Source organism: Capricornis sumatraensis, chromosome 1, assembly GCF_032405125.1.
Source record: "Capricornis sumatraensis isolate serow.1 chromosome 1, serow.2, whole genome shotgun sequence".
In the NCBI taxonomy this organism is placed as follows: domain Eukaryota; kingdom Metazoa; phylum Chordata; class Mammalia; order Artiodactyla; family Bovidae; genus Capricornis; species Capricornis sumatraensis.
Window position 1 is genome coordinate 119,938,351 of NC_091069.1, and position 25,405 is coordinate 119,963,755.

Here is a 25,405-nt window from a genome sequence, read left to right on the forward strand (position 1 = left end):
TGATAGAATGCCATTCTCCCAAATCATCCCGCCCTCTCCCTCTCTCTCTGAGTCCAAAAGTCCGTTATACACAGCTGTGTCTTTTTTCCTGTCTTGCATACAGAGTCGTCATTGCCATCTTTCTAAATTCCATATATATGTGTTAGTATACTGTATTGGTGTTTTTCTTTCTGGCTTACTTCACTCTGTATAATCGGCTCCAGTTTCATCCATCTCATCAGAACTGATTCAAATGAATTCTTTTTAACGGCTGAGTAATACTCCATCGTGTATATGTACCAAAGCTTCCTTATCCATTCATCTGCTGATGGACATCTAGGTTGTTTCCATGTCCTGGCTATTATAAACAGTGCTGCGATGAACATTGGGGTACATGTGTCTCTTTCAATTCTGGTTTCCTCGGTGTGTATACCCAGCAGCAATCTTGAGAAAGAAGAATGGAACTGGAGGAATCAACTTGCCTGACTTCAGGCTCTACTACAAAGCCACAGTCATCAAAACAGTATGGTACTGGCACAAAGACAGACATATAGATCAATGGAACAAAATAGAAAGCCCAGAGATAAATCCACACACATATGGACACCTTATCTTTGACAAAGGAGGCAAGAATATACAATGGAGTAAAGACAATCTCTTTAACAAGTGGTGCTGGGAAAACTGGTCAACCACTTGTAAAAGAATGAAACTAGATCACTTTCTAACACCGCACACAAAAATAAACTCAAAATGGATTAAAGATCTAAATGTAAGACCAGAAACTATAAAACTCCTAGAGGAGAACATAGGCAAAACACTCTCAGACATAAATCACAGCAGGATCCTCTATGATCCACCTCCCAGAATTCTGGAAATAAAAGCATAATGTCTTTTTTAAAAAATTTCTTTGATTTCTTGAAACCTATTCTTTTTTTTTCTAAAATTATTTATACATATTACAATTATTTTTATCTCTTTAAAATGAGTATGCTTCTCATTTTGCATAAGTAGTCAGGAAGCTCCCAGAGGTCAAGGACAGAGAGGATGTTTTATATAGTTGCCTGTCATTCATAGCATAGAGCTCAGTTTCTTCAACCAAGCATTCCAGACTCCACTCATAAATTTGTCAATCTCCAGTTCCTTAAAGAATTTCCATTAATTGTAGTCAACGTATTTTCAATCATAAAATAATGCATACATTTCAAGTAGAACACAGCCATACTTCTAAGATGCAGCACAGCTTGTTTTAAAACAGAGATCATCAGATTAGTCACAGTAAAAGTCATCTCAGTCAATAGTTCTATTGCATTTCATGTCTATTTGCTTCTAAAAAAATAAGAAAATAATTCCATAACAGCTAAATATAGTTTAGAATGACTTCACTGATTTCCTCTGGAGTGGGAAGAAAAATAATCTTTCATCAACAAAGAATGTCCTAGCAAGTAGAAATATTGCTTATTTGGTAAAACTCTGAAATATTGCAACTATCCTACTGTGAACATCAATATTTAATTTTTCTCATATGTTTTTTATCAGTAAGTATCCAAGAAATACAATACATCGAGAACCACTGTATTAAAAAATAGAGAATTTAATACTTAAGTAGCAAAAGATACAGATTCGCTTGCATTTCCAACTATATTGATTTTAGCGATTACTTTGTAATTTGTCTTTCTCATCAATTGTCAATGTAGATGATTAAAGGCATAAAATTTTCATCCACATATAGTTTAACAAAAGCAGAGTGCATTAAGTAGCCCAATATTTGCCACAAATATTCAGTTTGACATCCTACCCACTTCTGAAACTCTGAACAAAAAGGTACTTCTCTTACATATCAGTGGATGATTTCTGATAATATGATACCTACTTTCAATGTTTATTCATCTCCAATAAATTTTTTAATCCCAGTAGTTTACAAATAGTACCACTCCTAAAAATAAACAAATGAAATGCAGAATTCATAGCTTTGTTAAATGTAAGCAGGTATATCTTTATGATATACATAGATTTAGCAATACTTGTATTATGTAAAGATCTACAGAATATATCATTTTGATGTCTCTGTTTGAAATAGTTCATCATTAGAAACTCTAAACTGGTGAACAAGGACCGTTCCGCATAAAGTATGTCAATTCTTACTGTTTTTGTCATTGTTTACTTGTGTTTGTTTGCCATACTATTAGTGTACCTCCTTTGATTTTTCTCATTTTTTTTCTTCTTGATTATTAAAACACATTTATTTATAAAGCAATTGATCTTTATTCCAATGTTACTTCAGAAAACATGTTAGAGATGAACTGAGACATAAAGGAGATAGAGAAAAAGATAAAAATGCTTTTCTTTCTTTCTTTCTTTTGATTGCTTGAGAACTTTCTATTCCTTATTTTTATACTAACTTTTTGTTTATACTATTCATTTTAATATTTCTATGTTAATCTGAAAAAATGGAGAGCTTCTACTCATTATAATCAACAATAAATCAATTATTTGTCACTTAAGAAACAAGGTAAGAATCTTATAACTATTAAACTCATTAAAATTATTTCATCCTTTGTGAAATAGGCATTAAGACAATACATTTTTTTTTTTTTGCTGTTTAAAATAGCTTATATTGCTTTGCATTAGGTACACATTTACTGATTTCACTAATTTTTATGCCTTCTTAGATTTCTAGTTTTAACATGAGATCAGTTCTTTCAGATTGAAGAACATTACTTGGTATTTTTTATAATGCAAAAATGAGTTTGCCTGGTGACTCAGGTGTAAAGAACCCACCTGCCAATGCAGGAGATGCAGATTCAATCCCAGGGCTGGGAAGGAAATGGCAATCCACTCCAGTATTCTTAAGTGGGAAGTCCATGGACAGAGGAGCCTGGTGGGCTACAGTCCAGGGGGTCACAGAAAAAGTCTGACATGACTTAGCAACTAAACAACAACAGTAATGCAAAGTGCTAGCAATCAATGCTTTTATATTCTATATTTCAAAAATCAACTTTATTTTTGCTTTAGTTTTTGAAGAGTCTTTTAACTGGTTTTACAAATCTGCAGTGACTTTTTTCCTTCCATTTCAGCACTGTAAATTCTACTCTATTGTCTCTGATTTCCAGAATTTCTCTTTGAAATTGTCCTGATTCTCTTTAAATTGTGTGCCTTCTACTTCACTATCTTCAAGTTTTTGTTTGTAATTTGATTCTTTGTTTTCTTACATTTGTTTGTAATGTGGGGGACTGTGATTTTCTCCTACATACATTTGATAGACTTTTAAAGTATTAGGTTGATTTTTTCATCAGTCTTGGAAAATGATTAGTCAATATCTCAGCCATCCCTGGTGAGGAATCTGCCTGACAATGCAGGAGACACCAGTTGGATCCTTGGGTTAGGAAGGTTGACCAGTTAAAGGCATTTTATTAAAGGCATTCACCAGTTAAAGGGAATTTAAGTTCTGATAATTACAAATAAGGACTTATAAACATTTATGTACAAGTTTTGTGTGAACACAAAGTTTCCCTGGTGGCTCAGATAGTAAAGAATCTGCCTGCAATGTAGAACACTTGGGTTCAATCCTTGGGTCAGGAAGATTTCTTGGAGAAGGGGTTGTCAACCCACTCCATTTTTCTTGCCTGGAGAATTTCATGGACAGAGGAGCCTGGAGGGCTAGAGTCCATGGGATTGCAAAGATTTGGACACAGCTGAGAAACTATTTTGTTTGTTTGTTTTGTTTTAATTGTGCTTTGGTAAATGAATAGATTGACCGTTGAGTCAAATTTTACATGCATTTTAAACTTTATAAGGGTCTAACAAACTCTTATATAAAAATAATTAAATACACCTCAGCAGTATCTGTAAAGCACTCCAGTGTTCTTGCCTGGAGAATCACAGGGAGGGGGAGCCTGGTGGGCTGCCATCTATGGGGTCCCACAGAGTTGGACATGACTGAAGCAACTTAGCAGCAGCAGCAGTAGCAACAGCATCTGTAGAAAGGAAATTCTTCATGGACATCTTTTTCCCATTTTGATCAACTATAGTCTAAAATATAACCTTCACAAAGGCAGATATAGTAGTTTTGCCTTGAATCCTAGTATTTTCTCAGTTCTAAGCTTTACCTAGAAAACACTAGATTTTCAGTAATTATTCACTGAATGAAAGAGCAGACCAATGTTATATAACTACAGAATAATATATGATGAAACATGTGCTAGACACTCAGTGATGGATATTTAAGGAAAGATTATGATAACATGAGATTATTAAAGACTGTAAATATATCATAGATAGCACATATTAATAGAGAAGCTGGGATGAAATACTCCATTTATGTTGAAGAGCACAACCAATGACAGAAATAAGGAAAATACCACATAAAAATAAGTACACTTAGAGGATTTTTGATGGGATGAGAACATAGTATTTGTAGGGAAAAAAAAGAAGACCTAAAAGCAGGTTTATAATCAGAGTTCTGCCACTTGGTGGTCTTTGGGTTTAACTTGGACACTTGACTTCTCAGTACTTCAATTTCTTTATAAATAAGTTAAGACCCTAACAATGCCAAAGTCAAAGAGTCACCAAGTGAATAAAGTGAACTGAAAGTCACTCAGTCATGTCTGACTCTTTGTGACCTCATGGACTATACAGTCCATGGAATTCTCCACCCAGAAAACTGGAGTCGGTAGACTTTCCCTTCACCAGGGGATATTCCTAACCCAGGGATCAAACGCAGGTATACCACATTGCAGGCGGATTCTTCACCAGCTGAGCCACAAGGGAAGCCCAAAAATACTGGAGTGGGTAGTCTATCCCTTCTCCAGGGGATCATCCCAACCCAGCATCCACCCTGGGTCTCCTGCATTGCAGACAGATTCTTCACCAGCTGAGCTATCAGGGAAGCCATGAGTTGGCAATGGTATTATATTACTCATTTTATATAAAAATTTCTCACACTATTGATGGCCTGACAAAAAGATTAATATAAATGTGAACAACTGTTAACATAAACCTAATCTGATGATTTTAAGTTTGACATAGCAAAAATTTGTATAGTAAAACTTTTGAGAACAATTTAAATATTAAATTGTCACTGATAAAATGCTGAAGTTCATACATTGACAAAAAAGGGGTAACAGTAATACACATTAAATTAGTGATTGAAGAAAAAAATAGCACTGGAAAATTTTAGTTTTATCATCTCTTGGTAAAATATAGAAAAAAAAAATTTTTTTCCAACCATTTTCCATGAACAAATATTGAATTGGAAGGTTGCTGCCACATTTTTGCTGTAATAAGAGATATGGAAAATAGTCATCAATTAAGCTTTAGTGATGGTGCTGGTCAGAAATTATGGGGAATATAGAAATGTTCTTCCCCTACATGTGACTGTGGAATTGTATGACATCTCCAAAGTAGAACTATCATATATTTTATCATGTTTACATTTCTTTAGAAATTTTTACACTAGAAATTTATTTTGAGTGTTCAAAACAAAATCCAAAATCACTTAGATACATGCCTTCTAGTATCATTTTTCCACTTTCCTCCAAAAGTAGAAGTTAGAAAACTTTCTAGGTTTAACAACTTATGTTGTCCAGATATTGTCTTTTAAATAAACAATTTCTAAAGTAAGTCCAGAAAACAACTGTACTTCAGTAGAGACCTTTATCCAAGATTATGAGTTTCTAGTCTGAGTTGGAGATCTATTCTCTACTATGAAGTTTATGATTCCTTCATAGTATAGTCCTGAGGTTGTCAGAGACTATGACAAAGTTATGTCACAACCATTTTCATTCCAAATCTATTCAGATAAAGCACCTTCAGAAACCAATAAACAGACATATAAAAAAGACCAATAAAGAGTATAGTCTGAGGAGTACATTTTACTCTGAATGATGGAAAGCATATGTGCTTTACATGAATACTAAGCATAGAACAGAATTTGAACTAGTGTTGCACCTAAGCTGTAGACATAACAGTTGAAGATCTAAGAAAAGTTTTCTGTCAATAGAATGAGTTGAAAGAGAGAAGATAAAAACTAAAGTTACTTTGATTGTTAAAAACACACTCTACTTAAAAAAAAAAAAATACAGAAAACTCACAAAGCAGTAAAACATGACTTGAGGAATGTTACTGAAGAGAAAATTAGGATACAGTAAACAACAAGTCAAGGGAAGAGCAAACTAGTGAAAAAGACCTATTGATAATAAAATACTGATAAGAACTTAAACTCATCTGTATTATGTTCCTTCTTAGCCTGAGTCTCAGACCAATGCTCAGAATATTATTGCTTTATATATTTTGTGTAAAACATATTCCATAGCAGGTATTTATTATTTCTACCTGGTAGATAAAAAGAGTCCTGAATATGCAAAAAAAAAAAAAAAAAAAGTTTTGCAATACATATATTCTAACAATTACCTTTGGGAAGGACTAAAAATAAGAGTCTTTGAAATTCTCAATGCAATATATATAAATGCTTGAACACAAAAGGGAAGTATGGCATTGAAAAAATTATAGCAGAAAATTAGTATGAGTGGACAGACAAAATTAAATATATATACTATATATATATATATAAACCAGTATATAACCAATCAGTATATAAATATAAATAAATATATATATATATGCACACAATGAAATATATAAAACAGGAAACGAAGGTAGACAAAGTCATACTTATTAAAAGGAAAGTAAACGGGTGAACAAGATGGCAGAGGAGTAGGTGGATGTGGAAAGCGTCTCTCTCCATGGATACATCAGGAATGTACCTTCATACACAGAAGTGCATGCAGAGCACCAGCTGAGAGCAGACAGGAGTACCTGACCAGAGGAAAAGAATATATAGAACCATGCAAAACAGTAGGACGAAAGAACTAGTGGAGAAAGCAGAAATGTTTGTAGTACTGGACTTGTCCTTGGCAGGTGGGGGAACTGAAGCAGGGTTCTGAGCCCCACGTCAGAGCAATTGTCTGAGTCAGAGGAGAAACATTTAAGGCTGAGAGTGAAACAGCTGATCTGTGGCAGCCTAAATGGAATGATCATGGCATCCAGTCCCATCACTTCATGGGAAATAGATGGGGAAACAATGGAAACAGTGGCTGACTTTATTTTTCTGGGCTCCAAAATCACTGAAGATGGTGATTGCAGCCATTAAATTAAAAGACGCTTACTCCTTGGAAGGAAAGTTATCACCAAACTAGGATATTAAAAAGCAGAGACATTACTTTGCCAACAAAGGTCCATCTAGTCAAGGCTATGGTTTTTCCTGTGGTCATGTATGGATGTGAGAGTTGGACTGTGAAGAAAGCTGAGTGCCAAAGAATTGATGCTTTTGAACTGTGGTGTTGGAGAAGACTCTTGAGAGTCCCTTGGACTGCAAGGAGATCCAACAAGTCCATCCTAAAGGAAATCAGTCCTGGATTTTCATTGGAAGGACTGATGCTAAAGCTGAAACTCCAATACCTTGGCCACCTCATGCAAAGAGTTGACTCATTGGGAAAGACCCTGATGCTGGGAGGGATTGGGGGCAGGAGGAGAAGGGGACGACAGAGGATGAGATGGTTGGATGGCATCACCAACTCAATGGACATGAGTTTGAGTGAACTCTGGTTGTTGGTGCTGGACAAGGAGGCCTGGTATGCCTAGAGTCAGACACGACTGAGTGACTGAACTGAACTGAACTGAAATGGAATGAGAATCAGACAGTCCTTGCCCCAGCCATACATACCCTGGACAAAGACACAGGTCCCCTGGAAGGCACAGCATCTGGAAGCTGGAGTTTAGGGATTGTGTAGCAATCCCAGGGTGAGGACTGCTGTTGACTGCAGAGAGACTGATCAAGAGGAGGTGTTGGAGGAGATTGTGGTGGTAAATGCTTGTAGAGGGAAGCTAGGCAGCCACAGAAGCAAGGCAATACTGCTGAGTCACCTGTAGAGGGTGGAGCCATCATTATAGCCTCTCTTTCCTCACATGACATCAGCAGCAGCTGAACAATAGAGAACCTGGCCTATCAAACACCTAAGGCACTGAAATACAGAGCAAGACCCCACCCAGGGTGCTCCTTAAGTGCCTAATGCACTGATCTACAGAGTAGCAACCCAGCCAGGTATACACCTACATGTGCCTGACACACAGAACAAGAGAAGGATCCCAGGCAAAGGAGCCATCTAAGAGCCTGAATGGGTGGAGCTACAGAGAAAGACTGGCCAAAGAGGGCTTCTGATTGCCAGCTCCAAGAGGCTCAACAAAAGACTCTGATAGGGCCATAACTTCTGTGGCAGAGGCAGTTTGTGTCCCCACACACTTGGCACCACGAGGGTACCCACAAGGCAAGAAGTTGTGCCACTTTCACACTCAACTCTTACTAGGACAGAGCTACCATAGGCAAAAAAAAAAAAAAAAAAAAAAAAAATCTTGCATCTATGCGTGCAGAGTCACTCTGTTAGCATCTGACTCCTTGCGGCCCTGTAGACTGTGGCCTACCAGGCTTCTCTGTCAGGAAGGGGGGTTTTCCAGGCAAGAATACTGGAGCATATTGGTCAATACTGATTGCCATACCCTTCTAGAGCTTCTAGAACACTATATTTACTGCTGTCAGGTGCTGCCAGGACCCCTCCAACCCAAGCAGCTGCACCACCCCCACACCTGGCCCTCACAGGAGTAAACCTGAGTTCCACCAAGGCAACCTCAGAGCAAACCACAGTAGATGACCCACATGCAGAGGTAGAAATAAAACCACAATTGAAACCCAGGTGCAGTGTGACTAAGAAGAAGACCCAAAACCTTCCCACCAGCTGTACAAGCTGCAGATTAAATCCACAGGATCAACTAGGCAGACTGTGTCTATGGAATATATAAAAGGCCATTGAGAGCTCCCGCAATAGAAAACACACTAATTCTGATAGCTGTGGATATTGGCAGCAAAAACACATAGGTGTAGGACCAGATTAGAATCTGAGCTTCCTCCAGACCAGATCCAGAGATCAGTACAGTTGTGGAGGGCATCCTAGAGAGGTGAGGTGGACTGTGACTCCCAGCAAGGGAAGGGACTCTGACAGCAGTAACTCAAGAAAAACATTTATTTCATATGTTTTGACTTGTTCTGTAGACTTTTTGGATTTTTTTTTCTTTTTTTCCTTTTATTCCCCTCTCTGTTGTAGTTGTTGATTTTGTTATTGGCACTATGAAATCTAGTTAAGCTTTTGAGCTTTTTTTTTTTTTCTCAGTCATATTTTTTTTATTGTTGTTATAAACCTCTGCCTCTACTTTGGGCATTTGCAGTTGTGTGGAGTTTTTCTTTTTTTCTTTCTCTTTTTCTAACTTAATATTTTAAACTTATTATTATTTTTTTCTACATTTATTCCTTTGTTTGCTTTCCCTGCTGTTCTTTTCCCCGTACAGATAATCTTTAATGTATATAAATCTTCTTTATCTACCTCTATTTAACTTTGGATATCTATTCTTTCTTTCTTTTCTTAACTCTCAACATATTTGTTAATTTTATTTCCATTGCTTTATTCGTCAATTGGAACATTGCTTTAGTTTCGTTTTCTAGTTTGTACTTTAGTTAGTTTTGTTCTAGTAGATATAATTTCTGATTTCCTTTGTTCACCAGGTTAATCTATTGTACTTTATTTTTTTATGGACTGTTTTTAGTTTGCTTATGGACATATATGTATATGTGTATATTCAGTCACGCTTTTTATTGTTATAAACCTCTGTGAAGTTTTCCTTTTTTTTTTTTTCTTCTTCCATTCTTTTTCTTTTTTATAATTTTAATTTTTAAAACTATTATATTTTCTACATTTATTCTTTTGTTTCCCTTTCCTACTGTTCTTTTCCCCATGCAGTTAATCTTTAATCTATACATATCTTCTTCATTTACCTCCTTAACTTTGTATATCTATTATTTCTTTCTTTTCCTTCTCTTCCTTTCCTCTCAACATATTTGTTAGTTTTGTTTTCATTGCTTTATTTCCCATTGGCACCTTGCTTTAGTTTTATTTTCCAGTTTGTCCTTTAGTTAGTTTTGTTCTTAACTGGTAAATATAATTTTCTATTTCCTTTGTTCACTGGTCAATCTACTGTACTTTGTTTTTGTTAGACTATTTTGACTTTGCTCATGGGTAGATAGGTATATGTGTATATTCCATTACTTTAATTATTATTTGCGTGATTTTGTGAATGTCATTTGTCTGGAGTTCATCTTTGGTTTCTTGTTTTTGGATATTTGTTTTAATCTCAGTTAATGCCATAACAAACCACTGTGGAATCTTCATTTCTGACTAGAGATTAAGCCCCGAGCCTTTGGAGTGGGGGCATTGACTCTAAGAACCTAGACTACCAGAGAACTAACCCTGAAGTAAAGTGAAGTTGCTCAGTCGTGTATGACTCTATATAACCCCATGGAGTGAAGAGCCTATCAGGAGCCTACCAGGTTCCTCAGTCCATGGAATTTTCCAGGCAAAAGTGCTGGAGTGGGTTGCTGTTTCCTTCTCCAGGGTATCTTCCCAACCCAGGGATTGAACATGAGTCTCCAGCATTACAGACAGATGCTTTACCATCTGAACCACCAGGGAAGCCCTAGACTACCAGAAAACTAACCCTAGGGAGTATCGAATAGTGGGAACTCACACAAAGGAAACCACTGGAATACAAAACTCAGCATCACCCAACCGCCAGTAGCACCATGTTCAGGATGCCTCATCTAAACAAACAAAACAAAAATACAAACCAAATCATCTGCAGACAGGATTACCACCTCACTGAGCCTTTCCCATCAGAGGAAAAACAAACAAACAAAAATTCAGCACAAATCTCACCCTATATGAAGCTTACACGAACCACTGGACCAAGCTTAGGAGGGCAGAAACCAAAAGAAAGAATTCAACCTTGAAGTATGGGAAAAGGAGACCTCAAACACATTAAGTTTAATAATAATAATAATAATGAAAAGGCAGACAAATACTACACAAATGAAGGAACAAGCTAGAAACACAGAAAATCAAATAAATGAAGAAGAAATAGGCAAACTACCTGAAAAAGTATTCTGAATAATGATAATAAAGATGATTAAAAACCTTGAAAACTGAATGGAGAAAATTCAAGAATTGATTAACAAAGACCTAGAAGAATTAAATAACAAACATACAGAGATAAACAAAACAATCACTGAAATTAAACATACTCTGGAATGAATCAATAGCAGAACATCTGAAACAGAAGAATGAAATCAGTGAGCTGGAAGATAAAATGGTGGAAATAACTACTGAAGAGAATAAAGTAAAAAGAATGAAAAGATAGTCTCAGAGACCTCTGGGGCAATATCAAAAGCACCAACATTTGAATTACAGGTATCCCGAAAGAAGAGAAAAAGAAAGGGTATGAGAAATTTTTTGAATAGATTATAGATTAAAATGTTCCAAACATGGAAAATGAAATAGTCAATCAGTCCAAGAGGCACAGAGTCCCATACAGGATAAAACCATGGAGAAACATGCCAAGACACTAATCAAATTAACAAAAACTAAACACAAAGAAAGAATATTACAGCACTAAGGAGAAAGCAACAAGTAACATACAAAGGAAACCCCATATGCTTAACAGCTGATCTTTCAGCAGAAACTCTGTAAGCCAGAAGGGAATGGCAGGATATATTTAAAGTACTGAAAGGGAAAAACCTACAACCAAGATTATTGTCCTGGCAAATATCTCATTCAAAATTAAAAGAGAAATAAAAGGTTTTCAGACAAGCAAAAGTTAGGAGAATTCAGTACCACCAAACCAGCTTTACAACAAATGTTAAAGGGACTTATATGGTCAAGAAATACAAGAGAAAAGGCAGATGCTTGTGTCAGTGGTGGCCTGCTGCAGGGTTGGGGGCACTGAATGTAGCAGTAAATGCATGGGATATTTTGAAGGAGGTCACCATTATCTTCATTACCTTCACCATAGCTTGGTTGAGATAAATATCAGGGAGAGAACACAGCTCCACCCATCAACATAAAATTGGATTAAATATTTCCTGAGCATGGTCCCCACATCAGAACAAGACTCAGTTTTCCCCTCAGTCAGTCTTTCCCAACAGGAAGCTTACATAACCCTCTTATCCTTCTCCATCAGAGGGCAGACAGACTGAAAACCATAATCACAGAAAACTGAAACAATCTAATCACATGGACCACTGCCTTGTCTAAATCAATGAAACTATGAGCCATGTCATGTAGGTCACCAAAGATGAATGGGTCATGGAGGAGAGTTCTGACAAAATGTGGTCCACTGGAGAAGGGAATGGCAAACCACTTCAGTATTTTTGCCTTGAAAACCCCATGAACAGCATGAAAAGGTAACAAGATAGGAACCTAAAACATGAACTCATCAGGTGTGTAAGTGCCCAATATGCTACTGGAGATCAATGGAGAAATAACTCCAGAAAGAATGAAGGGATGGAGCCAAAGCAAAGCAAAAAAAAAAAAAAAAAAAAAAATGGATGTGACTGGTGACAGAAGCAAGGTCTGATGCTGTAAGGAGCAATATTGCAGAGGAACCTGGAATGTTAGGTCCAAGAATTAAAACAAATTGGAAGTGGTCAAAAAGGAGATGGCAAGAGTAAACGTTGACATTTTAGGAATCAGTGAACTAAAATGGACTGGAATGGGTGAATTTAAATCAGATGACCATTATATCTACTACTGTGGGCAAGAATTCTTTAGAAGAAATGGAGTAGCCATCGTAGTCAACAAAAGAGTCTGAAATGCAGTACTTGGATGCAGTCTCAAAAATGACAAAATGAGCTCTGTTTGTTTCCAAGGCAAACCATTCAATATCACAGTTATCCAAGTCTATGCCCCAACCAGCAAAGCTGAAGAAGCTGATGTTGAACAGTTCTAGGAAGACGTACAAAATCTTTTAGAACTAACATGCCAAACAGATGTCCTTTTCATTATAGGGGAATGGAACACAAAAGTAGGAAGTCAAGAAACACCTGGAGTAACAGGCAGATTTGGCCATAGAATACAGAATGAATCAGGGAAAAGGCTAATAGAATTTTGCCAAAAGAATGCACTTGTCATAGCAAACACCCTCTTCTTAACAACACAAGAGAAGACTCTACACATGGACATCACTAGATGGTCAACACTGAAATGAGATTGATTATATTTTTTGCAGCCAAAGATGGAGGAGCTCTATACAGTCAGCAAAAACAAGAATGGGAGCTGACTATGGCTCAGACCATAAACTGCTTATTAACAAATTCAGACTTAAATTGAAGAAAGGAAGGAAAACCACCAGACCATTCAAGTATGACCTAAATCAAATCCTTATGATTATATAGTGGAATAGAGAAGTAGATTTAAGGGATTAGATCTGAAAGAGTGCCTGATGAACTGTGGACGGAGCTTCGTGACATTGTACAGGAGAAAGGGATCAAGACCATCCCCATGGAAAAGAAAAATAAAAAATAAAAAAGGCTTTCTAAGGAGGCCTTACAAATAGCTTTGAAAAGAAGAGAAGCGAAAAGCAAAGGAGAAAAGGAAAGACAAAAGCATATGAATGCAGAGTTCCAAAGAATAGCAAGGAGAGATAAGAGAGCCTTCCTCAGTGATCAGTGCAAAGAAATAGAGGAAAAGAACAGAATGGGAAAGACTAGAGATCTCTTCAAGACAAATAGAGATACCAAGGGACCATTTCATGCAAAAATGGGCTCGATAAAGGACAGAAATGGTATGGACCTAACAGAAGCAGAAGATATTAAGAAGTGGTGGCAAGAATACACAGGAGAACTGTACAAAAAAGATTTTCACAATCCAGAGAGTCACGATGGTGTGATCACTCACCTAGAGCCGCAGAATGTGAAGTCAAGTGGGCCTTAGAAAGCTTCACTACGAACAAAGCTGGCAGATGTGATGGAATTCCAGTTGAGCTATTTCAAAACCTAAAAGATGATGCTGTGAAAGTGCTGCATTCAATATGCCAGCAAATTTGGAAAACTTAGCAGTGGCCACAGGACTGGAAAAGATCAGTTTTCATTTCAATCCCAAAGAAAGGCAAAGAAAAAGAATGCTCAAACTACTTCACAATTGCACTCATCTCACACTCTAGTAAAATAATGCTCAAAATTCTCCAAGCCAGGCTTCAGCAATATGAGAACCATGAAATTCCAGATGTTCAAGCTGGTTTTGGAAAGGCAGAAGAAGCACAAATCAAATTGCCAACATCTGCTGGATCATGGAAAAAGCAAGAGAGTTCCAGAAAAACATCTATTTCTGCTTTATTGACAATGCCAAAGCCTTTGACTGTGTGGATCACAATAAACTGTAGAAAATTCTGAAAGAGATGGGAATACCAGATTACCTGATCTGCCTCTTGAGAACCTATATGCAGGTCAGGAAGCAACAGTTAAAACTGGACATGGAACAACAGACTGGTTCCAAACCGGGAAAGGAGTACATCAGGGCTGTATATTGTCACCCTGCTTATTTAACTTCTATGCAGAGTACATCATGAGAAATACTGGGCTGGAAGAAGCACAAGCTGGAATCAAGATTGCTGGGAGAAATTTTAATAACCTCAGATATGCCGATGACACCACCATTATGGCAGAAAGTGAAGAGGAGCTAAAAAGCCTCTTGATGAAAGTGAAAGAGGAGAGTGAAAAAGTTGGCTTAAAGGTCAACATTCAGAAAATGAAGATCATGGCATCTGGTCCCATCACATCATGGGGAATAGATGGGGAAACAGTGGAAACAGTGTCAGACTTTATTTTTGGGGGCTCCGAAATCACTGCAGATGGTGATTGCAGCCATGGAATTTAAAGACGCTTACTCCTTGGAAGGAAAGCTATGACCAACCTAGATAGCATATTCAAAAGCAGAGACATTACTTTGCCAACAAATGTCCGTCTAGTCAAAGCTATGGTTTTTCCAGTGGTTATATATGGATGTGAGAGTTGGATTGTGATGAAAGCTGAGTGCTGAAGAACTGATGCTTTTGACATGTGGTGTTAGGGCAGACTCTTGAGAGTCCCTTGGACTGCAAGGAAATCCACCCAGTCCATCCTAAAGGAGATGAGTCCTGGGTATTGATTGGAAGGACTGATGCTGAGGCTGAAACTCCAATACTTTGACCCCTAATGAGCAGAGTTGACTCATTGGAAAAGACCGTGATGCTAGGAGGGATCGAAGGCAGGAGTAGAAAGGGACAACTGATCGTGAGATGGCTGGTTGGCATCACCAACTCGATGCACATGATTTTGGTTGAACTCCGAGAGTTGGGATGGATAGGTAGGCCTCAGTTCAGGTCAGTTCAGTCGCTCAGTCGTGTCCGACTCTTTGCGACCCCATGAATCGCAGCACGCCAGGCCTTCCTGTCCATCACCAACTCCTGGAGTTCACTCAGAGTCATGTCCATCGAGTCAGTGATGCCATCCAGCCATCTCATCCTCGGTTGTCCCCTTCTCCTCCTGCCCACAATCCCTCCCAGCATCAGAGTCTTTTCCAATGAGTCAACTCTTCACATGAGTTGGCCAAAGTACTGGAGTTTCAGCTTTAGCATCATTCCTTCCAAAGAAATCCCAGGGCTGATCTCCTTCAGAATGCACTGGTTGGATCTCCTTGCAGTCCAAGGGACTCTCAAGAGTCTTCTCCAACACCACAGTTCAAAAGCATCAATTCTTCAGTGCTCAGCCTTCTTCACAGTCCAACTCTCACATCCATTCATGACCACAGGAAAAACCATAGCCTTGACTAGACGGACCTTAGTCGGCAAAGCTGCTGTTCAGGGGTCGCAAGAAGTCAGACACTACTGACCGAGTGAACTGAACTGAAACAACTTGCTATAATAAAATTAATAGATCAATGAAGAAATTAAAGAGGAAATCAGAAAGTACCTTGAGGCAAAGAAAAAAGGAAAGACATCTTTCCAAAATCAGTTTGTTATTGTTCTCAAGGCTAGAATACTGAAGTGGTTTGCCATTCCCTTCTCCAGTGGACCACATTGTGTCATAGTAGGAACTCCTAAGTTTAACGACAAATCAATTGTTTAGTTTGAGAGTAAAAATTTGTTTATGTAGATGATCATTGGAAAGCCAGTGTACCAATTTACCTCTGAATAACTGTATTAGTAAGATTCTCTAATATAATATCAATATGGCTAGATAGGAAGGAATAGATATCAAAGATTTTTCATAGAATGACTATGATGTGATTATTTTCATAATAAATAATGATACATGAAGTCTAAAAACCTATCTGCTTGTGTAATAAATATCAGTGTTCATGAAACATCAAATAGTGGAAAATATCTTACATAGAATACAGTTTTCATGAATCATCATTTTTGCTCTTATTAAGTAGAAATTACCAAACTAACAATAAAAAGAGTAAAGACCCTCATGTCAAGTACTGTAAAGAATTTTTCAAAGTTGACACTTTTCTGATTTTATCTCATTGCATTATGTCAACAACTTTGTAATACAATGTCATGGCTGGTTGATGGGCTTCCCTGTTGGATCAGCTGGTAAAGAATCTGCCTGCAATGCAGGTCACCTGGAGTCAACCCCTGGGTTGGGAAGATCCCCTGGAGAAGGGAACAGCTATCCACTCCAGTATTCTGGCCTGGAGAATTCCAGAAACTGTATAGTCCATGGAGTCACAAAGAGTCAACAGCTGGTTGATAGATGCAAAGTTAGTGGTTTCTCACTTGTGCAAAAAGGAATTCCAAGGAGGTAAGGTTATGTTCAAATATCTCAAGACAATGCTTTTGTCACAAGTTTTTACTGAGTACCAGGTCATGCTATTTGCTTGCTCCTCACTAGTGGTTTTATGGTCCTGAAAATTACACAAATGGAACTTGCTCTTCTTGAACTTACCTACAACATTTATCTCATTAAAAGTAGATATATGGCTTAAGTATCTTTTGTGATTCCAATTATGTTATAAAATAAATCAAAATGAAAGTCATTCAGTCGTGTCTCTCTCTTTGTGTAATAACAGTAAAGCAATTGTTAGTAAAACCAGGAAAACAAAAGAAATAGCAATACAAACAAAATATTTGTCATGAATACATTATATATAAAAAAAGTTTAAAAACACTATATATTTTAGAAGTATGTGCTGAGACACCTCATTATGTGAGGGTAGATGTTGAAAAATAAAGATAAGGGCACTCGAAGCATGAGATAATACGATTCTCCATTAGAATTCATTCTAACTGTAAGACGGTCCATCAGCTTGCTATTCAAATGAAATGACACTTAATGGTTTGTTTATTCACTTAACTCTAGCACACTAAGTGGAAAATCTCTTACTTAATCTTCTATTAGTTTGGGTTGAGGACATTAAAGCATTTTTGAAAAATTTCAATAATGACCTTGTTTTCAGAGTGTAAAAATATGCAAATGTTAACAACCCTTTCCTCTCTTATATAATGGTGCTAGCTTCATGTGTTTCTTCTGACATTTCCAAAGGGCCAGATGTAGAGATTTTAGGAACAGAAGTTTCTACTTTGCATGTAAACATTTAACAAACATTTTAAAATATTTTTGATAGCATGCATATTATAACACTAGGAAAGGTTTTCACATTGAATTCCTTATTACCAAGGGCTATTTTCATCCTTTTAGTGACTTTCTAATTCTGAAAAGCTGAATTTGGTACTCAAAATAGATTTACTACTCAAAAAAAGAGATTTTTGAGTACTCACTAGATGTAAGGCACATGGTTAGGCAACAATTGTTTTTCATTAAACATTCCTAAAGAATTATATTTTTAGAGGATCTTTTGGCTGTAACAAAAACACAACTTAAAGATTTTAAAACATAAAAAAAGTGTTTGTTGTTCTAGTCACTAAGTTGTGTCTAACTTTTTTGTGACCACCCCCCCAACCTCCCACCCACCCCCTGCCATGTACTGTAAACTGCCAGGCTCCTCTGTCCATGGGATTTCCCAGGCAAGAATACTGGAATGGGCTGTCATCTCCTTCTCCAGGAGATATTCCTGACCCAGGGATTAGACCAGTGTCCCTTCATTGGCAGGTGGATTCTTTAATGCTGAGCTACCAGGGAAGCCCCAGGAAATGTATTACATGTCATAATAAGAAATTTCAATGTACTGTGAAATGTTTAGAGACTCAAGATGTTATAAAAGTTCTTAGGTTGCCTATCCTCTTGTATTTTCAGCCACCTCACTGCCTCAGCAAAGGCCAACTACAGTAGTTCTGGGCAATATATTCTTACACTAAACAAACAGAGGATTTGAAGGTTTTCCTAGAATCAGTGTTCCTTACACATAAACAAATTTCTCCTGGAATCTTAATTGACAGAGGCAGCAAAATATTTTTAAAGTCAGCTTTTGGGAAAAGAAATATAATTCATATCATTCAGTTCAGTTCAGTCACTCAGTCATGTCCAACGCTTTGCGACCCCATGAATCACAGCATGTCAGACCTTCCTGTCCATCACCAACTCCTGGAGCTTGGTCAAACTCATGTCCATCGAGTCAATGATGACATCCAACCATCTCATCTCTGTCGTCCCCTTCTCCTCCTGCCCCCAATCTGGGTCTTTTCCAATGAATAAGCACTTTGCATCAGGTGGGCAAAGTATTGGAGTTTCAGCTTTAGCATCAGTCCTTCCAATGAACACCCAGGACTGATTTCCTTTAGGATGGACTGCAAGGTTGGATCTCCTTGCACTCCAAGGGACTCTCAAGAGTCTTTTTGAACACCACAGGTGAAAAGCATCAATTCTTTGGCACTCAGCTTTCTTTATAGTTCAGCTCTCACATATATACATGACCACTGGAAAAACCATACCCTTGACTAGACGGACCTTTGATGACAAAGTAATGTCCCTGCTTTTTAATATGCTGTCTAGGTTGGTCATAAATTTTCTTCCAAGGAGTAAGCGTCTTTTAATTTCATGGCTGCAATCCACCATCTGCAGTGATTTTGGAGCCCCCCAAAATAAAGTCTGACACTGTTTTCACTGTTTCCCCATCTGTTTCCCATGAAATGATGGGACCAGATGCCATGATCTTCGTTTTCTGAATGTTTACTTTTAAGCCAACTTTTTCATTCTCCTCTTTCACTTTCATCAAGAGGCTTTTTAGTTCCTCTTCACTTTCTGCCATAAGGGTGGTGTCATCTGCATATCTGAGATTATTGATATTTCTCCCAGCAATCTTGATTCCAGCTTGTGCTTCTTTCCAGCCCAGCGTTTCTCATAATGTACTCTGCATAGAAGTTAAATATGCAGGGTGACAGTATACAGCCTTGACATACTCCTTTTCCTATTTGGAACCAGTCTGTTGTTCCATGTTCAGTTTTAACTGTTGCTTCCTGACCTGCATATAGGTTTCTCAAGAGGCAGGTCAGGTGCTCTGGTGTTCCCATCTCTTTCAAAAGTTTCCACACTTTATTGTGATCCACACAGTCAAAGGCTTTGGCATATCAATAAAGCAGAAATAGATGTTTTTCCGGAAGTCTCATTTTTTCAATGATCCAGCAGATTTGGCAATTTTATTTCCTTTGCCTTTTCTAAAACCAGCTTGAACATCTGGAAGTTCATGGTTCACATATTACTGAAGCCTGGCTTGGAGAATTTTGAGCATTACTTTACTAGCGTGTAAGATGAGTGCAACTGTGTGGTAGTTTGAGCATTCTTTTTCATTGCCTTTCTTTGGGATTGGAATGAAAACTGATCTTTTCCAGTCCTGTGGCCACTGCTGAGTTTTCTATATTTGCTGGCATATTGAGTGCAGCACTTTCACAGCATCACCTTTTAGGATTTGAAATAGCTCCACTGGATTTCCATCACCTCCACTAGCTTTGTTCGTAGTGATGCTTTCTAAGTCCCACTTGACTTCACATTCCAGGATGTCTGGCTCTACGTGAGTGATCACACCATCGTGATTATCTGGGTCATGAATCTAATAGCCCAAACAAGATTAATAATTTTTGGAGCTGAATACATATTTTACTTCCTGAATATTTTAACTCATGGAAGACAGTCAACATCTAAGAGTGTGTGCTACAGAGAGTTTACTTAGCACAATCTACAAAAAAAGAAACATAAATTTAAAACAACAGATATTGTTTGTCTCACAACTGATAATTATTATAACTGGAATTAAGATTATTGAAAAAAACAAGTCATTTTAGTAAATACTTCCACTTATCCTCACTCCAAAAATATTATGTTTTTTAAAACAAGTATTTACCAGTTACTAGATCTATAGATAGATGATAAATTTTCACATATTAATTAGAAGCATATATACCATAATCTGATAATAAGACATAAAGAGATGATTTTTTAATAAATATTTGGTAGATAAGATGAGTGACAGGTGACCATGGTATTATGCATTCAGAGATGTGGGACAACTAACAATAAGAATGGTGACCCTGAAATGAGGTAGTTGAACTAAATATGGAATAATCTTCCTACAGAAACAAGTGCAAATATGCACATTTGCAAAATTAATAGACCTAGAATTAATCATATTTCTGTGTTTGATATTACTTTAAAAAGTTAATTTGGCTTTTAACTGAAAATGCAACAATCCAATTTACTCATGTAATTTACTCAAAAGTAAACAACATAAATGTAAAAGAAATTAGCAAGAAAACAAACAAACAAAAAATCTCCCATGTATAAGCTTGATTATTTTTAACATTTACTAGAAGTATGCATTCATTTTAGAAGTATGCTTTTGTTTTTGTTGGTCTTCTTTTTATCTTTCTATGAAGGTCAACTGTTGCAAAGATCAATACGATAACCACTTCTTTGAGCATATCTGTATAGAGAAAACTAGTTACTGTCACTTTCAAGCTCACCTGAATATCTGTAGATACTGATAGGATGAGAGATCAGGAAGAATCAGAAAATTAGCCAGATTCTGAAACTAGAATCTTCAGAAAACATTCTGTTACTCATAATTATCATTCACAACTTTTAGTCATATAATGTAAAGAAGATGAGGATTATTAAAACACCTAAGAATTAAAATATTCTTTATCACTGAAAGCACTCACAGTTTTATAAATATTAAATATATTCTTCTGATAACTGAGGGGAAATATTAATATAGTCAATATTATACTAGAAGGTACAGGGGGTTTAAGAAAATGCACATGCCCAAAATAGAAAGTTCATAGATTAATGATATTATTATATTTTTTATTCTGTTCTATTGATCTATTTGATTACTCTGCCATTACCATCCCACTTAATGGCTGTAGCTTTATATTAAGTCGCGAAGTCTAGTAGCAGTAGTTCTCTGAAGTTGTGCTTCTTCAATATTGTGTTGACTATTCTGAGTTTTTCCCCTCATGTAAACAAGGAGATCCAACCAGTCCATTCTAAAGGAGATCAGTCCTGGGTGTTCTTTGGAAGGAATGATGCTAAAGCTGAAGCTCCAGTACTTTGGCCACCTCATGCGAAGAGTTGACTCATTGGAAAAGACTCTGATGCTGTGAATGATTGAGGGCAGGAGGAAAAGAGGACTACAAAGGATGAGATAGCTGAATGGCATCACCAACTCAATGGACGTGAGTTTGAGTAAACTCCAGGAATTGGTGATGGACAGGGAGGCCTGGTGTGCTGGGATTCATGGGGTCATAAAGAGTTGGACATGACTGAGCGACTGAAATGAACTGAACTGAACTGAACCATGTAACTATCATGTAAACTCTAAAATCAGCTTATTGTTATCCATAAATAACTTGCTGGGATTTTTATTGAAATCACATTGATATGTAGCTCAATTTGGGAACAACTGACATTTTTACAATATTGAGTTTTCTTATCCATGAATAATGCAGTGTTTACCCATTTATTTACTTCTGCTTTGTTTTCATTTAGTAACACTTAGTACTTATTCACATGTGGATATGTTACATAGTTTGCTAGATTCATATGAAGTATCCTGAGTTTCTGAGTGCAATGTAAATGGTATTGTGGTTTTAATTTCAAATTCACTTGATCATTGTTGTTATATAGGAAAGCAACTGACATTTTTATATTAACCTTAAATCTTTCATCCTTGCTTTAATTGTTTACTAGTTCCAAAATTATTCTTGTCTAGTCTTTCAGATTTTGTACATAGACAGTCATCTTCAAAGAAAGAAAGTTTTATGTCTTCCTTTCTGTACATCTTTTATTCCCTTTTCTTCACTTCTGTCATTAGTAAGGAATTCCAGTATAATGTTGAAAAGTAACAAGTTAGAAGGGATACTCTTCCCTCATGACTGATGTTAGTGGGAATGATTTGAGTTCCTCTCTATTAAGTATGATGATAACTGCAGGGTTTTTTGTAGATACTCTGTTAAGTTAAAGAAGTTTCCATTTCTAATTTAAAATTTTTGTCATAAAAGGGAATTGGATTTTCTCAAATGCTTTTTCTGCATGTATTTATATGACTATGTGATTTCATTGATTTTCTCTATCTGGTATTCTGTCTTCAATTTTGTCTATTTCTTTATTTTCCTTTTTTTTTTAAATTTCGATCTAATTTGTTTTCCTAGTTTCCTAAGATGAAAATTATTTTATTGATTTTTGTCATTTTTCTTTTCTAATATATGCATTCAATTCAATTCAGCTTTTTCTTTTAAATACTGTTTCACTACATATCACAAATTTCAATGAGTTATATTTTTATTTTCACTCAGTTAATTTTTTTTTTTAATTTTCTCTTGAAATTTATTCTTTGACCTACATGTTATTTTGAAGTATGTTGTTTACTCTCCATGTGTTTTGGGATCTTCTAATTATATTTCTAAACGCAGGCGGCTACAAGCCAGCTCACTAAGCACGGCTGAGAGGAGCTACCCCACGTCCGAGGTCAGGGGCAGTGCCCTAGAGTACCAGGCTGCGACGGTGCAGGAACTGCCGAGAGGAGCTAACCTGCATCCGAGGTCAGGGGTGGCGGCCGAGAGGAGCTACCCTGCGTCTGAGGTCAGTGGCGGCCGGGAGGAGACACCCCGTGTCCAAGGTCAGGGAGGCGGCCAGGAGGAGCTACCCCGCGTCTGAGGTCAGTGGCGGCCGGGAGGAGACACCCCACGTCCGAGATCAGGGGCGACCAGGAGAAGCCACCTCGTGCCCAAGGCCAGGGGTGGCAGCTGCGAGGAGCCACCCATGCCCGAGGCCAGGGCCAAGGGCTGGGAGGAGCAACCCGAGGAGTGGTGGCTGCAGGCACAGGAGGGCCTAGAGGAGCTATCCAACGTTGAAGGTCAGGAACAGCGGAGGTAAGGAGATACCCCTCCTTTAAGGTAAGGAACAGTGGCTGTGCTTTGCTGGAGCAGCCATGAAGAGATACCCCACACAAAGGTAAGAGAAACCCAAGTAAGATGGTAAGTGTTGCAAGAGGGCATCAGAGGGTAGACACACTGAAACCATACTCAGAGAAAATTAGTCAATCTAATCACACTAGGGTGACAGCCTTAACTAACTCAATGAAACCAAGCCATGCCTGCAGGGCAACCCAAGACGGGTAGGTCATGGTGGAGACGCCTGACAGAATGTGGTCCACTCGAGAAGGGAATAGCAAGCCACTTCAGTATTCTTGCCTTGAGAACCCCATGAACAGTAGGAAAACGCAAAATGATAGGATACTGAAAGAGGAACTCCCCAGGTCATTAGGTGCCCAATATGCTACTGGAGATCAGTAGAGAAATAACTCCAGAAAGAATGAAGGGATGAAGCCAAAACAAAAACAATACCCAGTTGTGGATGGGGCTAGTGATAGAAGCAAGATCTGATGCTGTAAAGAGCAATATGGCATAGGAACCTGGAATGTCAGGTCCATGAATCAAGGTAAATTGGAAGTGGTCAAACAAGAGATGGCAAGAGTGAATGTAGGCATTCTAGGAATCAGCAAACTAAAATGGACTGGAATGGGTGAATTTAACTCAGATGACTGTTAATCTAAGACTGCAGGCAGGAATCCCTCAGAAGAAATGGAGTAGCCATCATGGTCAACAAAAGAATCCGAAATGCAGTACTTGGATGCAATCTCAAAAACGACAGAATGATCTCTGTTCGTCTCCAAGGCAAACCATTCAATATCACAGTTATCCAAGTCTATGCCCCAACCAATAATGCTGAAGAAGCTGAAGTTGAACGGTTTTATGAAGACCTACAAGATCTTTTAGAACTAACACCCAAAAAAGATATCCTTTTCATTCTAGGGGACTGGAATGCAAAAGTAGGAAGTCAAGAAACACCTGGAGTAACAGGCAAATTTGGCCATGGAATGCGGAATGAAGCAGGGCAAAGACTAATAGAGTTTTGCCAAGAGAATGCATTGGTCATAGCAAACACCCTCTTCCAACAACACAGGAGAAGACTCTACACATGGACATCACCAGATGGTCAACACCGAAGTCAGATTGATTATGTTCTTTGCAGCCAAAGATGGAGAAGCTCTATACAGTCAACAAAAACAAGACTGGGAGCTGACTGTGGCTCAGATCATGAACTCCTTATTGACAAATTCAGACTTAAATTGAAGAAAGTAGGGAAAACCGCTAGACCATTCAGGTATGACCTAAATCAAATCCCTTACGATTAAACACTGGAAATGAGAAATAGATTTAAGGGACTGGATCTGATAGATAGAGTGCCTGATGATCTATGGACGGAGCTTCATGACATTGTACAGAAGACAGGGATGAAGACCATCCCCATGGAAAAGAAATGCAAAAAAGCAAAATGGCTGTCTGGGGAGGCCTTACAAATAGCTGTGAAAAGAAGAGAGGCGAAAAGCAAAGGAGAAAAGGAAAGATATAAGCATCTGAATGCAGAGTTCCAAAGAATAGCTAGAAGATATAAGAAAGCCTTCTTCAGTGATCAATGCAAAGAAATAGAGGAAAAGAACAGAATGGGAAAGACTAGAGATCTCTTCAAGAAAATTAGAGATACAAACGGAACATTTCATACCTTTTCTGTCAATAAAGGACAGAAATGGTATGAACCTAACAGAAGCAGAAGATATTAAGAAGAGGTAGCAAGAATACATGGAAGAACAGTACAAAAAAGATCTTCACGACCCAGATAATCATGATGATGTGATCACTAATCTAGAGCCAGACATCTTGGAATGTGAAGTCAAGTGGGCCTTAGAAAACATCACTATGAACAAAGCTAGTGGAGGTGATGGAATTCCAGTTGAGCTGTTTCAAATCTTAAAGATGATGCTGTGAAAGTGCTGCACTCAATATGCCAGCAAATATAGAAAACTCAGCAGTGGTCACAGGACTGGAAAAGGTCAGTTTTCATTCCAATCCCAAGGAAAGGCAATGTCAAAGAATGCTCAACCTACCGCACAACTGCACTCATCTCACATGCTAGTAAAGTAATGCTCAAAATTCTCCAAGCCAGGCTTAAGCAATACGTGAACCGAGAACTCCCTAATGTTCAAGCTGGTTTTAGAAA

The 25,405-nt window shown here is 37.7% G+C and overlaps 1 pseudogene; it reads left to right on the top strand.

The window, feature by feature from the left end:
* The first annotated feature begins 20,324 nt into the window (after positions 1-20,324).
* Positions 20,325-24,503, top strand: LOC138075855 (craniofacial development protein 2-like; annotated as a pseudogene).
* Positions 24,504-25,405: the final 902 nt, after the last annotated feature.